The 11704-nt window shown below is 51.0% G+C and overlaps 1 protein-coding gene across 1 annotated transcript in view; it reads left to right on the top strand.

Annotated features, from left to right (window-relative positions):
- The first annotated feature begins 3190 nt into the window (after positions 1-3190).
- The window catches only part of EGFL8 (EGF like domain multiple 8), a 97939-nt gene continuing 89425 nt past the window's right edge, over positions 3191-11704 (top strand). The window contains exon 1 of the mRNA XM_069237264.1: positions 3191-4792. The gene's annotated coding sequence lies outside the window, so the exon portion shown is untranslated. The remainder of the gene's footprint in view (positions 4793-11704) is intronic.

Genomic DNA, 11704 nt, shown 5'->3' with positions numbered 1-11704 from the left:
TTATAGTTGTACTTATAGCTATACCTATGTTAAGAAACTATGACTTGTGGCCTAAAGTTACTTTCTGGCACGAGTTATAGTTTTTTCAGATAAGTATAAGTATAACTATATCTGCTGAATTTATATGGTTTTGTATGGGTAAAACGTCAACCTAACTATAATATACCTGTAACCTTTTTTTTCAGTGAATTTCTGTTTTTTTAACACACACGTTACTATTTGTGTCACGTTACGGCAAGCTTTGCTTTTCACCAGGATCTGAGGAGGACCCTCGAATCCGCAGATTGGCCTAAAGAAAAGGGCAATTATTTGCCCATGAGGGGTCCCTAAGAGACCCTTCCATGTGTTCTCTGGACCCCTTATATGTTTTTATTTGCCCCTCCCCACAAGGCAATGAAAGAAACAACATGGTGGCCGCAACTTTTCTGTCAGGTTGCAGCCAGCCAATCAGGGCCTTGCTTTTCCTCAGAATCCACGGAGGATCCAAGGAGGATCCGCGTCCCTATATATACAATTTTGGATTTTCTTTAATTTCTCAAAAACTACTGAACAGATTTACACCAAATAACAACAAGCATTTGCAATGCAACGGGTCTCGCGTTTGCTCATGTTAGAGCTGATCGCGTTGTAAACTCCTAACCCGACTTTTCACCTATCGGGCAAAAGTGCATTTATATACGTAACCTGAAAAAGTGCAGTTAACTATGTAAAGCGCTCGACTTCTGCCAAGCGAGATCGCGCTCGTAAATTAGAGAAAAAGAAGTCCGCGATGGAAAACAGCAAGCCTCGCATGTTTTCTGTACTTGGTCGCTGCGCTCGAGGAGGGCTAGCCACCGGAAAAGGCATGACGTGTGCATGCCTTCGACTAATGAAAGCAAGCATATTTTATTAGGCAAGCCCACGAACCAATAAAAAACACTGACGTGACATTGACAGGGCTCCGAGCCCTTTTCTAAACACTAAAGCGTCTCGCTGCGATACGCATGCGCGAGCGCATGCAACGCAGGCTCGACCCTAAAAAGGACTCTTTCTGGACCAAGAGCTACCTTTCTGCTAAATTTGGTGTAATACCGTCCAGTTGTTTCGCAGCTATCGGGGAAAACACATTCCCCCCGTTTTCTCAGCCCTCGCTTGATGGATCACCCCGAAACTTTCTAGACAGCAGCTGACATGAGCGTGAAAGTTTTATGGAAAATTCCGTGAAGGTTCATCGAACGGCGCCAAGGTTATTAGCAAAACTAAAAACAATTTTTCTATCTGAAACTAGGTCCTAACTCTAACTACCTAGTGGCGGCCACCACTAGGTTTGATATATATATATATATATATATATATATATATATATATATATATATATGTGTGTGTGTGTGTGTGTGTGTGTGTCTCTATATATACATGAGAGAGAGAGAGAGAGAGAGAGAGAGAGAGAGAGAGAGAGAGAGAGAGAGAAGAGAGAGAGAGTGAGACAAAAACTGGTTACTTTTTGTGTGTTATAAATATGGGATGAACCCCAAAATCGTCACATTTAAAATAAAAAAATACAAGCACCTCTTTTTGTTTACTCAGAACGCGTGAGGCTGCAAGTGAGAAACATCTGTGGGTCTCAGTTCAGCCTTCAGCCTCCCCTTTGGAAAGAGACACTCTTACAGTGAAGCCTTGCGGCTGGGGTGAGCTGTTTCTTTGGATGAAAGGATTTTGTTCTCTCTTAGCTCCTGCCGCCCCAGGCAAGCTTCTAGGCGCGCTGGGTTATATGAGCAGACACCGGCCATTTCTGTGCAGGCACAACAGAAGCACAGGGTGTGTAGAAAAGGCAGACTGAGAAATTACAGAGGCAACAGACAGTTGCAAAGAGAGGGACAAATCAAGAGACCGGAAAAAAAAAAAAGAGGCAACAGACAGTCGCAAAGACAGGGAAGAATCAATAGAGACCGGAGAAGAAAACAGAGAAGAAAACAGACAGGTTCAAGAGAGGGAAGAATCAATAGAGACTGGGAAAAGACAAGGCAACAAACAGGTGCAAAGAGAGTGAAGAATCAATAGAGACGGAGAAAAGACTGCGGCAACAAACAGGTGCAAAGAGGGGAAAGAATCAGTAGAGAAGCTGGCACGAAACAGGCACTATCGAAACAGACAGAAGCACAGAGACAGCAGAGAGAGAGCTATTACAGACAGGAGCACAGAGAGAGAGCACACAGGGTCATCACAGACAGAGCAGGCACAGAAATGACAGACAGGAGCACAGACAGAGCTATCACAGACAGGAGTGCAGAGACAGCAGAGAGAGGTACTACAGACAGGGGCTCCGAGAGATAGTAGACAGAGCTACCACAGACAGTAGCACACAGAGAGCAGACAAAACCATCACAGACAGGGGCGTAGAAAGAGCAGACAGGGCTATTACAGACAGGAGCACAGAGGGAGCAGACAGGGCCATCACAGACAGGAGCGCAGAAAGAGCAGACAGAACCATCACAGACAGCAGCGCAGAAAGAGCAGACAGAGCCATCACAGACAGGAGCGCAGAGACAGCAGAGAGAGGTACTACCGACAGGGGCGCAGAAAGAGCAGACAGAGCTATGACAGACAGGAGTGCAGAGGCAGCAGAGCGACCTACAACAGACAGGGACACAGGGAGAGAGAGTAGATAGAGCCATCAGAGACAGGAGCGCCTAAAGAGCAGACAGAGCCATCAAAGACAGGAGGTGACAGAGACAGCAGACAGATCCATCACAGATAGGAGCAAGGAGAACAGGCACGGCTGACGCAGAGTCACACAGGTAGTAATAGGGAATGAATGAATGAATGAACGGATGAATGACTGACAATGAATAAATGAATAAAATCAGACAGATTCAGCAGAGACAGAAGCCGAGAGAGGGGTTGAAAGCGGTGCAGCAGGTGCACAGGGCGACAGACTTGCGTGGCAGCCCCCCCCCTCACCAGAACGACCCCACCCCTTCTATCCCACCCACACCCCCACCTCCCGCGCCACCATGCATGACCTCACTTTAATTTTTGTCACCACAGGATTTAGAACAATCCCAAAAAAAACAGGAAAAAATCAGCCCAGGCATTAACAGCCCTTCCTCATCCTCTCGGGGAGGGGAAGTGAGCCGGCGGGGCGGGGGCGGGGGCGGAGACCGGCCAAGTGCGGCGGGGGGGTCAGACAGGGCAAAGCGAAATAGTTGGGGCAGAGTCTGGGCAAGGCCAGGGCGGGGAGACTCAGAGAGGCCAAGGGCACAGGGGCTCGCGGGGGGCATGGAAGGAGGGCTGACCACAGGGGGTAAGAGGAGTCACGGTGGACCAGCCGACCCGCGAGACCTGCTGCCAGATTACCAGTCTGCAACCAGCTGCACGGACTGGCAACCAGACCTGCGCCCAGCTGGAGCCCTGTCACGGTTCACCAGGCCTGTAACCAGCTCCCCGGACCAGTGACCAGCTCACTAGACCTGTAACCAGCTCACCGGGCCTGTAACCAGCTCACTAGTCCTGTGACCAGCTCACCGGGTCTATAACCAGGTCACCGGGCCTATAACCAGCGCCCCGGACCTGTGACCAGCTCACTAGACCTGTAACCAGCTCACCGGGCCTGTAACCAGCTCACTAGTCCTGTGACCAGCTCACCGGGTCTATAACCAGCTCACCGGGCCTATAACCAGATCCCCGGACCTGTGACCAGCTCACCAGACCTGTAACCAGCTCACCAGGCCTGTAACCAGCTCACCGGGCCTTTAACCAGCTCACTAGTCCTGTGACCAGCTCACCGGCCTATAACCAGCTCACCAGACCTGTAACCAGCTCACCAGACTTGCAGCCAGCTCGATACCGGAACCAGCTCACCAGACCTGCAACGAGCTTGATACCTGTAACCAGTACACCAGACCTTCACCCAGCTGTATACCTATAACCAGCTCACCAGATCTGTAACCAGCACACCAGACCTGTAAGATGTGCACCAGACCTGCACCCAGCTAGATACCTGTAACCAGCTCACCAGACCTGCACCCAGCTGGCTACCTGTTAGCAGTACACCAGACTTGTTACCAGCTCACCGGATATGTAACCAGTTCACCAGACCTGCAGCCAGCCTGTAACCAGTACACACAGACCTGTACCCACCTGGATACCTGTAATAATCTCACCAGACCTGCAGACAGTTTACCTGCAACCATCTCATCAGACCTGTAACCAGCTCACCAGATCTGTAGCCAGCTTTATAACTGTAACCAGTACACACACACCTGTACCCAGCTGGATACCTGTAACCAGCTCACCAGACCGACCTGCAGCCAGCTTGATACCTGTAACCATCTCACCAGACCTGTAACTATCTCACCAGATTTATAACCATCTCACCAGACCTTCGTCTAGCTGGATACATGTAACCAGCTCACCAGACCTACAGCTTACTTGACACCTGTAACCAGCTCCCCAGACTTGCTGGCAGGCCTGCAGGCAGGGATAGTGTGCCCAGCTCTGCAGACCCGCAGCCAGGGATAGCGCGCCCAGCTCTGCAGACCCGCAGCCAGGGATAGCGCGCCCAGCTCTTTACCCAGCTTGAAGCCAGGAACCATCTCATCGGATCTACGCACTCCTGGATACCTCAGTGGCCTCACCGGGTCTGCTGCCCGTTAGAAACCTGTAACCAGTTTACTATTCCTGCAGCCATCTCACAGGCACGGCAGCCAGAGGACCAGGGATGTAAACGGCCCATCAAGCATCGGCCAGATCACCGGACCTCCAGGCAGCGCAGAGCGGCTGAAGCCAGGCCCGCAGCCACCTCCCCGGACAGGTAAGACCCCCTGCAGGTCACACTGGAAGCCTGGTGCCAGGGACTCGCCGAGCGACAGGTCCGCGGCGACTGAAATACCTCTATGTGAACCGGTGTAGGCGCGATGATGAACAGGCGGCTGTGGAACTGTAATGGATGAATGGGTGGATGGACGGATGGCTGCATGGATGGATTTGGTTAAATGGATCTATTGATGGATGAATGGGATTGTTTTGGTGAAATAATACCATGTAGCGCGTTGGTTTAGTGCAATAGATAGATGGATAGATGGACGGACGAGCAGATGCATGTATCGATAAATGAATGTATGGATGGGTTGGAGTGAGTTTAGTGAGATAGATGTAAAGAGTGAATGGGTGATGCATGGATGAATGTACGGCTGGATGGCTGGATGGAATGCTTTTGGTGACATAGGTGCACAGATCGAAATCAGTAATAGCTTTCGTGAGCTGGAGGGATTAATCGATGGATGGATGGATGAATGTGTGTTGTAGTATTGGCAAGATTAATCTATGGATGGATGCAGATTTGGTATGGTTATGGCTGGGTGGATGAATGGATGGGTGAAACGATGCGGTGTGTTTTGCGAGAAGCCTGTGCGGATGGATGGAGTTGGTTCAGTGAGATGAATTTAGGTATAGGGGAAAGAGTGGGGCTGGTTTGTGAAATAGATGCATAGGTGGATGCAGGGACGTGCATTAACTATATGAATGGATGGATGGGTTTGGTGAGATGGATGTAAGGAGTGGTGAGATACACGGGTGCTTCATGAGTGGTTGCATGGATCTGGTTTAGCACATAGATGGTTGGGTAGATGGTGTTGGCAGGTTCAGTGATGTGAAGATACTTGGGGTGGGTTCCGTGAGATGGATGTATAATGGATGTAGAGAGTGGCGAGATAGATGGGTGGTTCATGGGTGGATATGGTATATTTGGTGAGGCTGGTGCCTGGATCTGGTTTAGCACATAGATGGTTGGGTGGATGGTGTGGGTGGGTTCAGTGATGTGGAGATACTTGGGGTGGGTTCGGTGAGATGGATGTATAATGGATGTAGAGAGTGGCGAGATAGATGGGTGGTTCATGGGTGGATATGGTATAATTGGTGAGAATGGTGCCTGGATTTGGTCCAGCACATAGATGGTGTGGGTGGGTTCAGTGATGTGGAGATAGGTGGCTCATCACGGGTGGAGAGATTGGACATGTCCCTCTGGACTATCACTGATGCCATATACAGCATGTGTGATCGATATGTTTTGTTGTCTCTCATAAACAGGTTACTTGGGGGGAGGAGGTTTGCAGTAAAATGTGGATAGTTAAGGTGATTGGTTGGGTTTGATGAGATGGATTGGTGGCACGAGCAGAGGTGGTTTAGTGAAACGGGTCGATGGATCAGTCAATGGATGGATGTGGCTAACAGGAATGGATGCATAGGTTTGGGTGGGTGAGTTACTGATGAAACAATTTGTGATTGGTGGAAGGGTGAATACGTGGCTGGTGGGTGGTGTGACAGTTATGTGGGCTTTGGGAGATGGAAGTCGAGAGTTTGTTTACTCAAACAAATGCGAGATGGCGGGATGAATGGGTGGATGGACGATGGGTGGTTGAAAGGGGTGGAGTGTGGTTGGTGTGATGGATCAATCTAAGTATATGCTTATCTTGGGTTGATGGGCGGATTCATGTGTGTGAGTGTGGGTGTGGGTGGGTAGAGTGGGACTGGTGATGTGGACACAGGGAGGTAGTTTCAACGAGATGAATGGATGGGTAGGTGGGTGAGTAGATGAATGGACGGGTGTAGTTGGTGTGGTGAAATACGTGGCTGAATGGATTTAGTGGGTAGGTTTGGTGAGATGAATGGATAAGTGTTCCAGGAGGGGTGGATGGGTTGAGTGGGACGGACGAGTTGCTGGACCAGAAGGATATGAGGGGCTCTTTTAAACCACTTCAAACAGTGTGTGAGGTAAACACCAGCTGCATTTCCGCATTACCACGGCTCGCTTTCAGTGCTGTGAGTGCCTCTGTACTGTGACAGAGAACCGTTCAAAAATGTGGACAATCGTGCACTGTAAGAGCTCTGAGAAGGCCTCAGCACGGAGACACCAGCGTGTACTGCAGGCCAAATGCAGGTGCACTGCAGAGCATTAATGTTACAGTGCCTAGATACAAGTGCGCAGTGCCTTGAGATCTGGAGGTGCATTGTGTGACCTGTACGGTTGCTCCTGTACTGGGATACAAGTGGAAACTGAACCCAAGAGCAGAGGTGCATTGTGGGAGCTCCAACGCATCCCAATACTGGCGTATAGGTGCACACTGCAGGCGAGTGTGTGAGGCAGTTGTAAGGGTGACATCTGCCAGAAGGCTTCTTGGCGCTAAGACTACTCCAAATCAGCAAATAAAGAGGGGGGAGAGCGACCGTCAGCCGAAGAAGTGATCCTTATGAGCCCTGCCATGAGGTTTCACTGTTACTGATCTGGAAATATTAATAGGCAGGCTGGTCATGGCAGATATACATTGTGAGAGCTCTGTGGCTCTCAGGACAGTGTTACATTATTGTGATAGGCCCCGTGCCAGCCCCAGTACTGGGCACAAGTGTCAACTGCATGTCCTGGCTGAGGTGCATCGTGAGAGTTAGGTGGCTGTCAGGTTTGGGATACCAGGGCAACCTGTCAGGCATGGCAGAGATGCATCGTGAGAGTTAGGTGGCTCTGGCGGAGGTGCACTGTGAGAGTTAGGTGGTTCTGGCAGGATCCATCGTGAGAGGTAGGTGCCTCTGGCAGGTTTGGGATACCAGGGCAACCTGTCAGGCATGGCAGAGATGCATCGTGAGAGTTAGGTGGCTCTGGCGGAGGTGCATTGTGAGAGTTAGGTGGTTCTGGCAGGATCCATCGTGAGAGGTAGGTGCCTCTGGCAGGTTTGGGATACCAGTGCAAACTGCTTGTCTCAGCGGAGGTGCATTGTGAGAGGTATGTGGCTCTGGCAGGGTGCATCGTGAGAGTTAGGTGGCTCTGGCAGGTTTGGGATACCAGTGAAAACTGCTTGTCTCAGCGGAGGTGCATCGTGAGAGTTAGTTGGCTCTGGCGGAGGAGCATCGTGAGAGTTAGGTGGCTCTGGCAGGGTGCATCGTGAGAGTTAGGTGGCTCTGGCAGGCTTGGGATACCACTGCAAACTGCGTGACCTGGCGGAGGTGCATCGTGAGAGTTAGGTGGCTGTCAGGTTTGGGATACCAGTGCAAGCTGTCAGGCATGGCAGAGATGCATCGTGAGAGTTAGGTGGCTCTGGAAGAGGTACATTGTGAGAGTTAGGTGGCTCTGGCAAGCTTGGGATACCAGTGCAAACTGCTTGTTCTGGCGGAGGTGCATCGTGAGAGTTAGGTGGCTCTGGCGGAGGTGCATCGTGAGAGTTAGGTGGCTCTAGCGGAGGTGTATCGTGAGAGTTAGGTGGCTCTGGCAGGGTGCATTGTGAGAGTTAGGTGGCTCTGGCAGGGTGCATTATGAGAGGTGGCTCTGGCAGGGTGCATTGTGAGAGGTATGTGGCTCTGGCAGGGTGCATCGTGAGAGTTAGGTGGTTCTGGCAGGGTGCATCGTGAGAGTTAGGTGGCTCTGGCAGGGTGCATCGTGAGAGTAAGGTGGTTCTGGCAGGTTTAGGATACCAGTGCAAACTGCTTGTCCTGGCGGAGGTACATAGTAGGAGTTAGGTGGCTCCGGCAGGGTGCATTGTGAGAGGTATGTGGCTCTGGCAGGGTGTATCGTGAGAGTTAGGTGGTTCTGGCAGGGTCCATCGTGAGAGGTAGGTGGCTGTCAGGTTTGGGACACCAGTATAAACTGCAGGTCCTGGCAGAGGTGCATCGTGAGAGTTAGGTGGCTCTGGCAGGATCCATCGTGAGAGTTAGGTGGCTCTGGCAGGGTGTATCGTGAGAGTTAGGTGGCTGTCAGGTTTGGGACACCAGTATAAACTGCAGGTCCTGGCAGAGGTGCGCTGTAAGAGTTAGGTGGCTGTCTCAGTGTAAACTGCAGGTCATGGCGGAGGTGCATCGTGAGAGCTCTCTGGATGTTCCTCTGCTGGGATACCAGTAGATACTAAATGTCAGAACAGAGGAGCAGTGTTTGAGATCTGTCGAGGTCTCACTGCTGGGGTACAAGCAGTGCTTAATTTGTTAAAGAGTAAGTGCCGGAGCGCAATGCGTTTTGCTCAGAAGCACTCGAGTGGCGGCGCTATTTTAGATTCGCACGCTGCATACCAAGGCTGTGTAGTCTTCATTCCACCTCGTGTGGCTTTGATCCATCACCAGACACTCCCTGCCCCTTTATCTCACTCTTGCAAGTTCCTGCTTTCTCCCTTTTCTCACCTTTTTCCAACGTTCTCTTTCTTTCTCCCTTGTGTGTTTTTCACTCTCTTGCCCTGGGTGAAAATCTGATGGGGAAAAGAAGTGCTGGTCCCCCAAAACGAGTACCGGTGGAACCACCGGCTCAAATTAAGCTCTGGGCAGTGCTTTAAATGGACCAGCACTGTCCGGTACTGAGTACCGGCACTTTTTTATTTTGAGAGGGAGAGTACCTGCACTTCTTAAGAAAAAAGTAAAACTTTTAATTGGAGAGTACCGGCACTTCTATTTTTCCATTTCAAGCACTGGCTCTGGGTACAAGTACATACAACGGGCCGGGATAGAAGGCTCATTGTATGAGCTCCATGGGGGTCCCAGCACTGGGGTACAAGTACATACAACAGGCAGGGATAGAGAGGCATTGTATGAGCTTCACGGGGGTGCCAGCGCTGCGGTACAAGTACATACAACAGGCAGGGATAGAGAGGCATTGTATGAGCTCCATGGGGGTCCCAGCACTGGGGTACAAGTACATACAACAGGTCAAGATAGAGGGGCATTGTATGAGCTTCACGGGGGTCCCAGCGCTGCGGTACAAGTACATACAACAGGTCAAGATAGAGGGGCATTGTATGAGCTTCACGGGGGTGCCAGCGCTGCGGTACAAGTACATACAACAGGCAGGGATAGAAGGCTCATTGTATGAGCTCCATGGGGGTCCCAGCACTGGGGTACAAGTACATACAACAGGCCGGGATAGAGAGGCATTGTATGAGCTTCACGGGGGTGCCAGCGCTGCGGTACAAGTACATACAACAGGTCAAGATAGAGGGGCATTGTATGAGCTTCACGGGGGTGCCAGCGCTGCGGTACAAGTACATACAACAGGCAGGGATAGAAGGCTCATTGTATGAGCTCCATGGGGTTCCCAGCACTGGGGTACAAGTACATACAACAGGTCAAGATAGAGGGGCATTGTATGAGCTTCACGGGGGTCCCAGCGCTGGGGTACAAGTACATACAACAGGCCGGGATAGAGAGGCATCGTATGAGCTTCACGGGGGTCCCAGCGCTGCGGTACAAGTACATACAACAGGCCGGATAGAGAGGCATTGTATGAGCTTCACGGGGGTCCCAGCGCTGCGGTACAAGTACATACAACAGGCCGGATAGAGAGGCATTGTATGAGCTTCACGGGGGTCCCAGCGCTGCGGTACAAGTACATACAACAGGCCGGGATAGAGGGGCATTGTATGAGCTCTGCGGGGGTCCCAGAGCAAGGGCACAAGTATGTATAGCAGGTCAGGATAGAGGGGCATTGTATGAGCTCTGCGGGGGTCCCAGAGCAAGGGCACAAGGATGTATAGCAGGTCAGGATAGAGGGGCATTGTATGAGCTCTGCAGGGGTCCCAGTGCTGGGGTACAAGTACATACTAGAGATTAGACTAGAGGGGCATTGTATGAGCTCCGCGGAGGCCCTGCACTGGGGAACAAGTACGTACTACAGGCCAGAATAGAGGGGCATTGTATGAGCTCTGAGGAGGCCCCTGTACTGGGGTACGGATACAAGTACAGACCAGACTAGAGGGGCCTTGTATGAGCTCTGCAGAGGCCCCAGTACTGGGGTGCAAGTACGTACTACAGGCCAGGATAGAGGGGTATTGTAGGAGCTCTGGGGAGGCCCAGCACTGGGGAACAAGTACGTACTACAGGTCCGGATAGAGGGGTATTGTATGAGCTCCGCAGAGGCCCCAATACTGTGGTACGGATACATACTAGAGGTTGGTACAACAGTTCATAGTAAGAACTCTGCAGAGCTCCCAGTACTGGGATACAAGTACAGAGTAGAGGTTAGATAGAGGGGTATTTTGAGAGCACGGTACCTGTTTCCATACTGACATACAGATAGATACTAACGCAGTACAGAGATGCATTGTTAGAGGTGTGTGGATGTCTCAGTACTGGAATACACACAACTTTAGAAGGCAGAGGTGGTTTGTGAGAGGCCCGTGGATCACTCGGTACTGGGACGTAGTACAGGTCAGGGTATAGGTACACTGGGATAAAGTACACGCTACAGTTTTATAGCACTTCATTGGAGAACTGGGGGTATCCCAGTACTGGGGAACATGTGTACAGTACAGGTCATGGCACAGGTGCATTGTACATATCCTGTGAATAGCACAGTAGTGGGAAACACGTGAATAGGTCACGGTACGAGCTCCGCATGTCACAGGCAGTACTGGGAAACACAAGTACAGTACAGGTCACGGTAGAGGTGCATTGCATGGGTTCTGAGGTTGTCACAGACAGTACTGGGAACCTACAGTACAGGTCACAGTAGAGGTGCATTGCACGAGCTCTGTGGATGTCACAGACAGTACTGGGAAACACATGTACAGTACAGGTCACAGCACAGGTGCATTGTACGAGCTCTGTGGGTGTCACAGACAGTACTGGGAAATGTGTACAGTACAGGTCATGGTACAGGTGCATTGTACATGCTCTGTGAATATCACAGTAGTGGAAAACACGTGTACAGTACAGGTCACGGTAGAGGTGCTTTGTACAAGTTCTGAGGTTGTCACAGACA

Source organism: Pleurodeles waltl, chromosome 6 (assembly GCF_031143425.1).
Source record: "Pleurodeles waltl isolate 20211129_DDA chromosome 6, aPleWal1.hap1.20221129, whole genome shotgun sequence".
Lineage (NCBI taxonomy): Eukaryota > Metazoa > Chordata > Amphibia > Caudata > Salamandridae > Pleurodeles > Pleurodeles waltl.
This window is presented reverse-complemented; position numbering and strand designations above follow the sequence as displayed.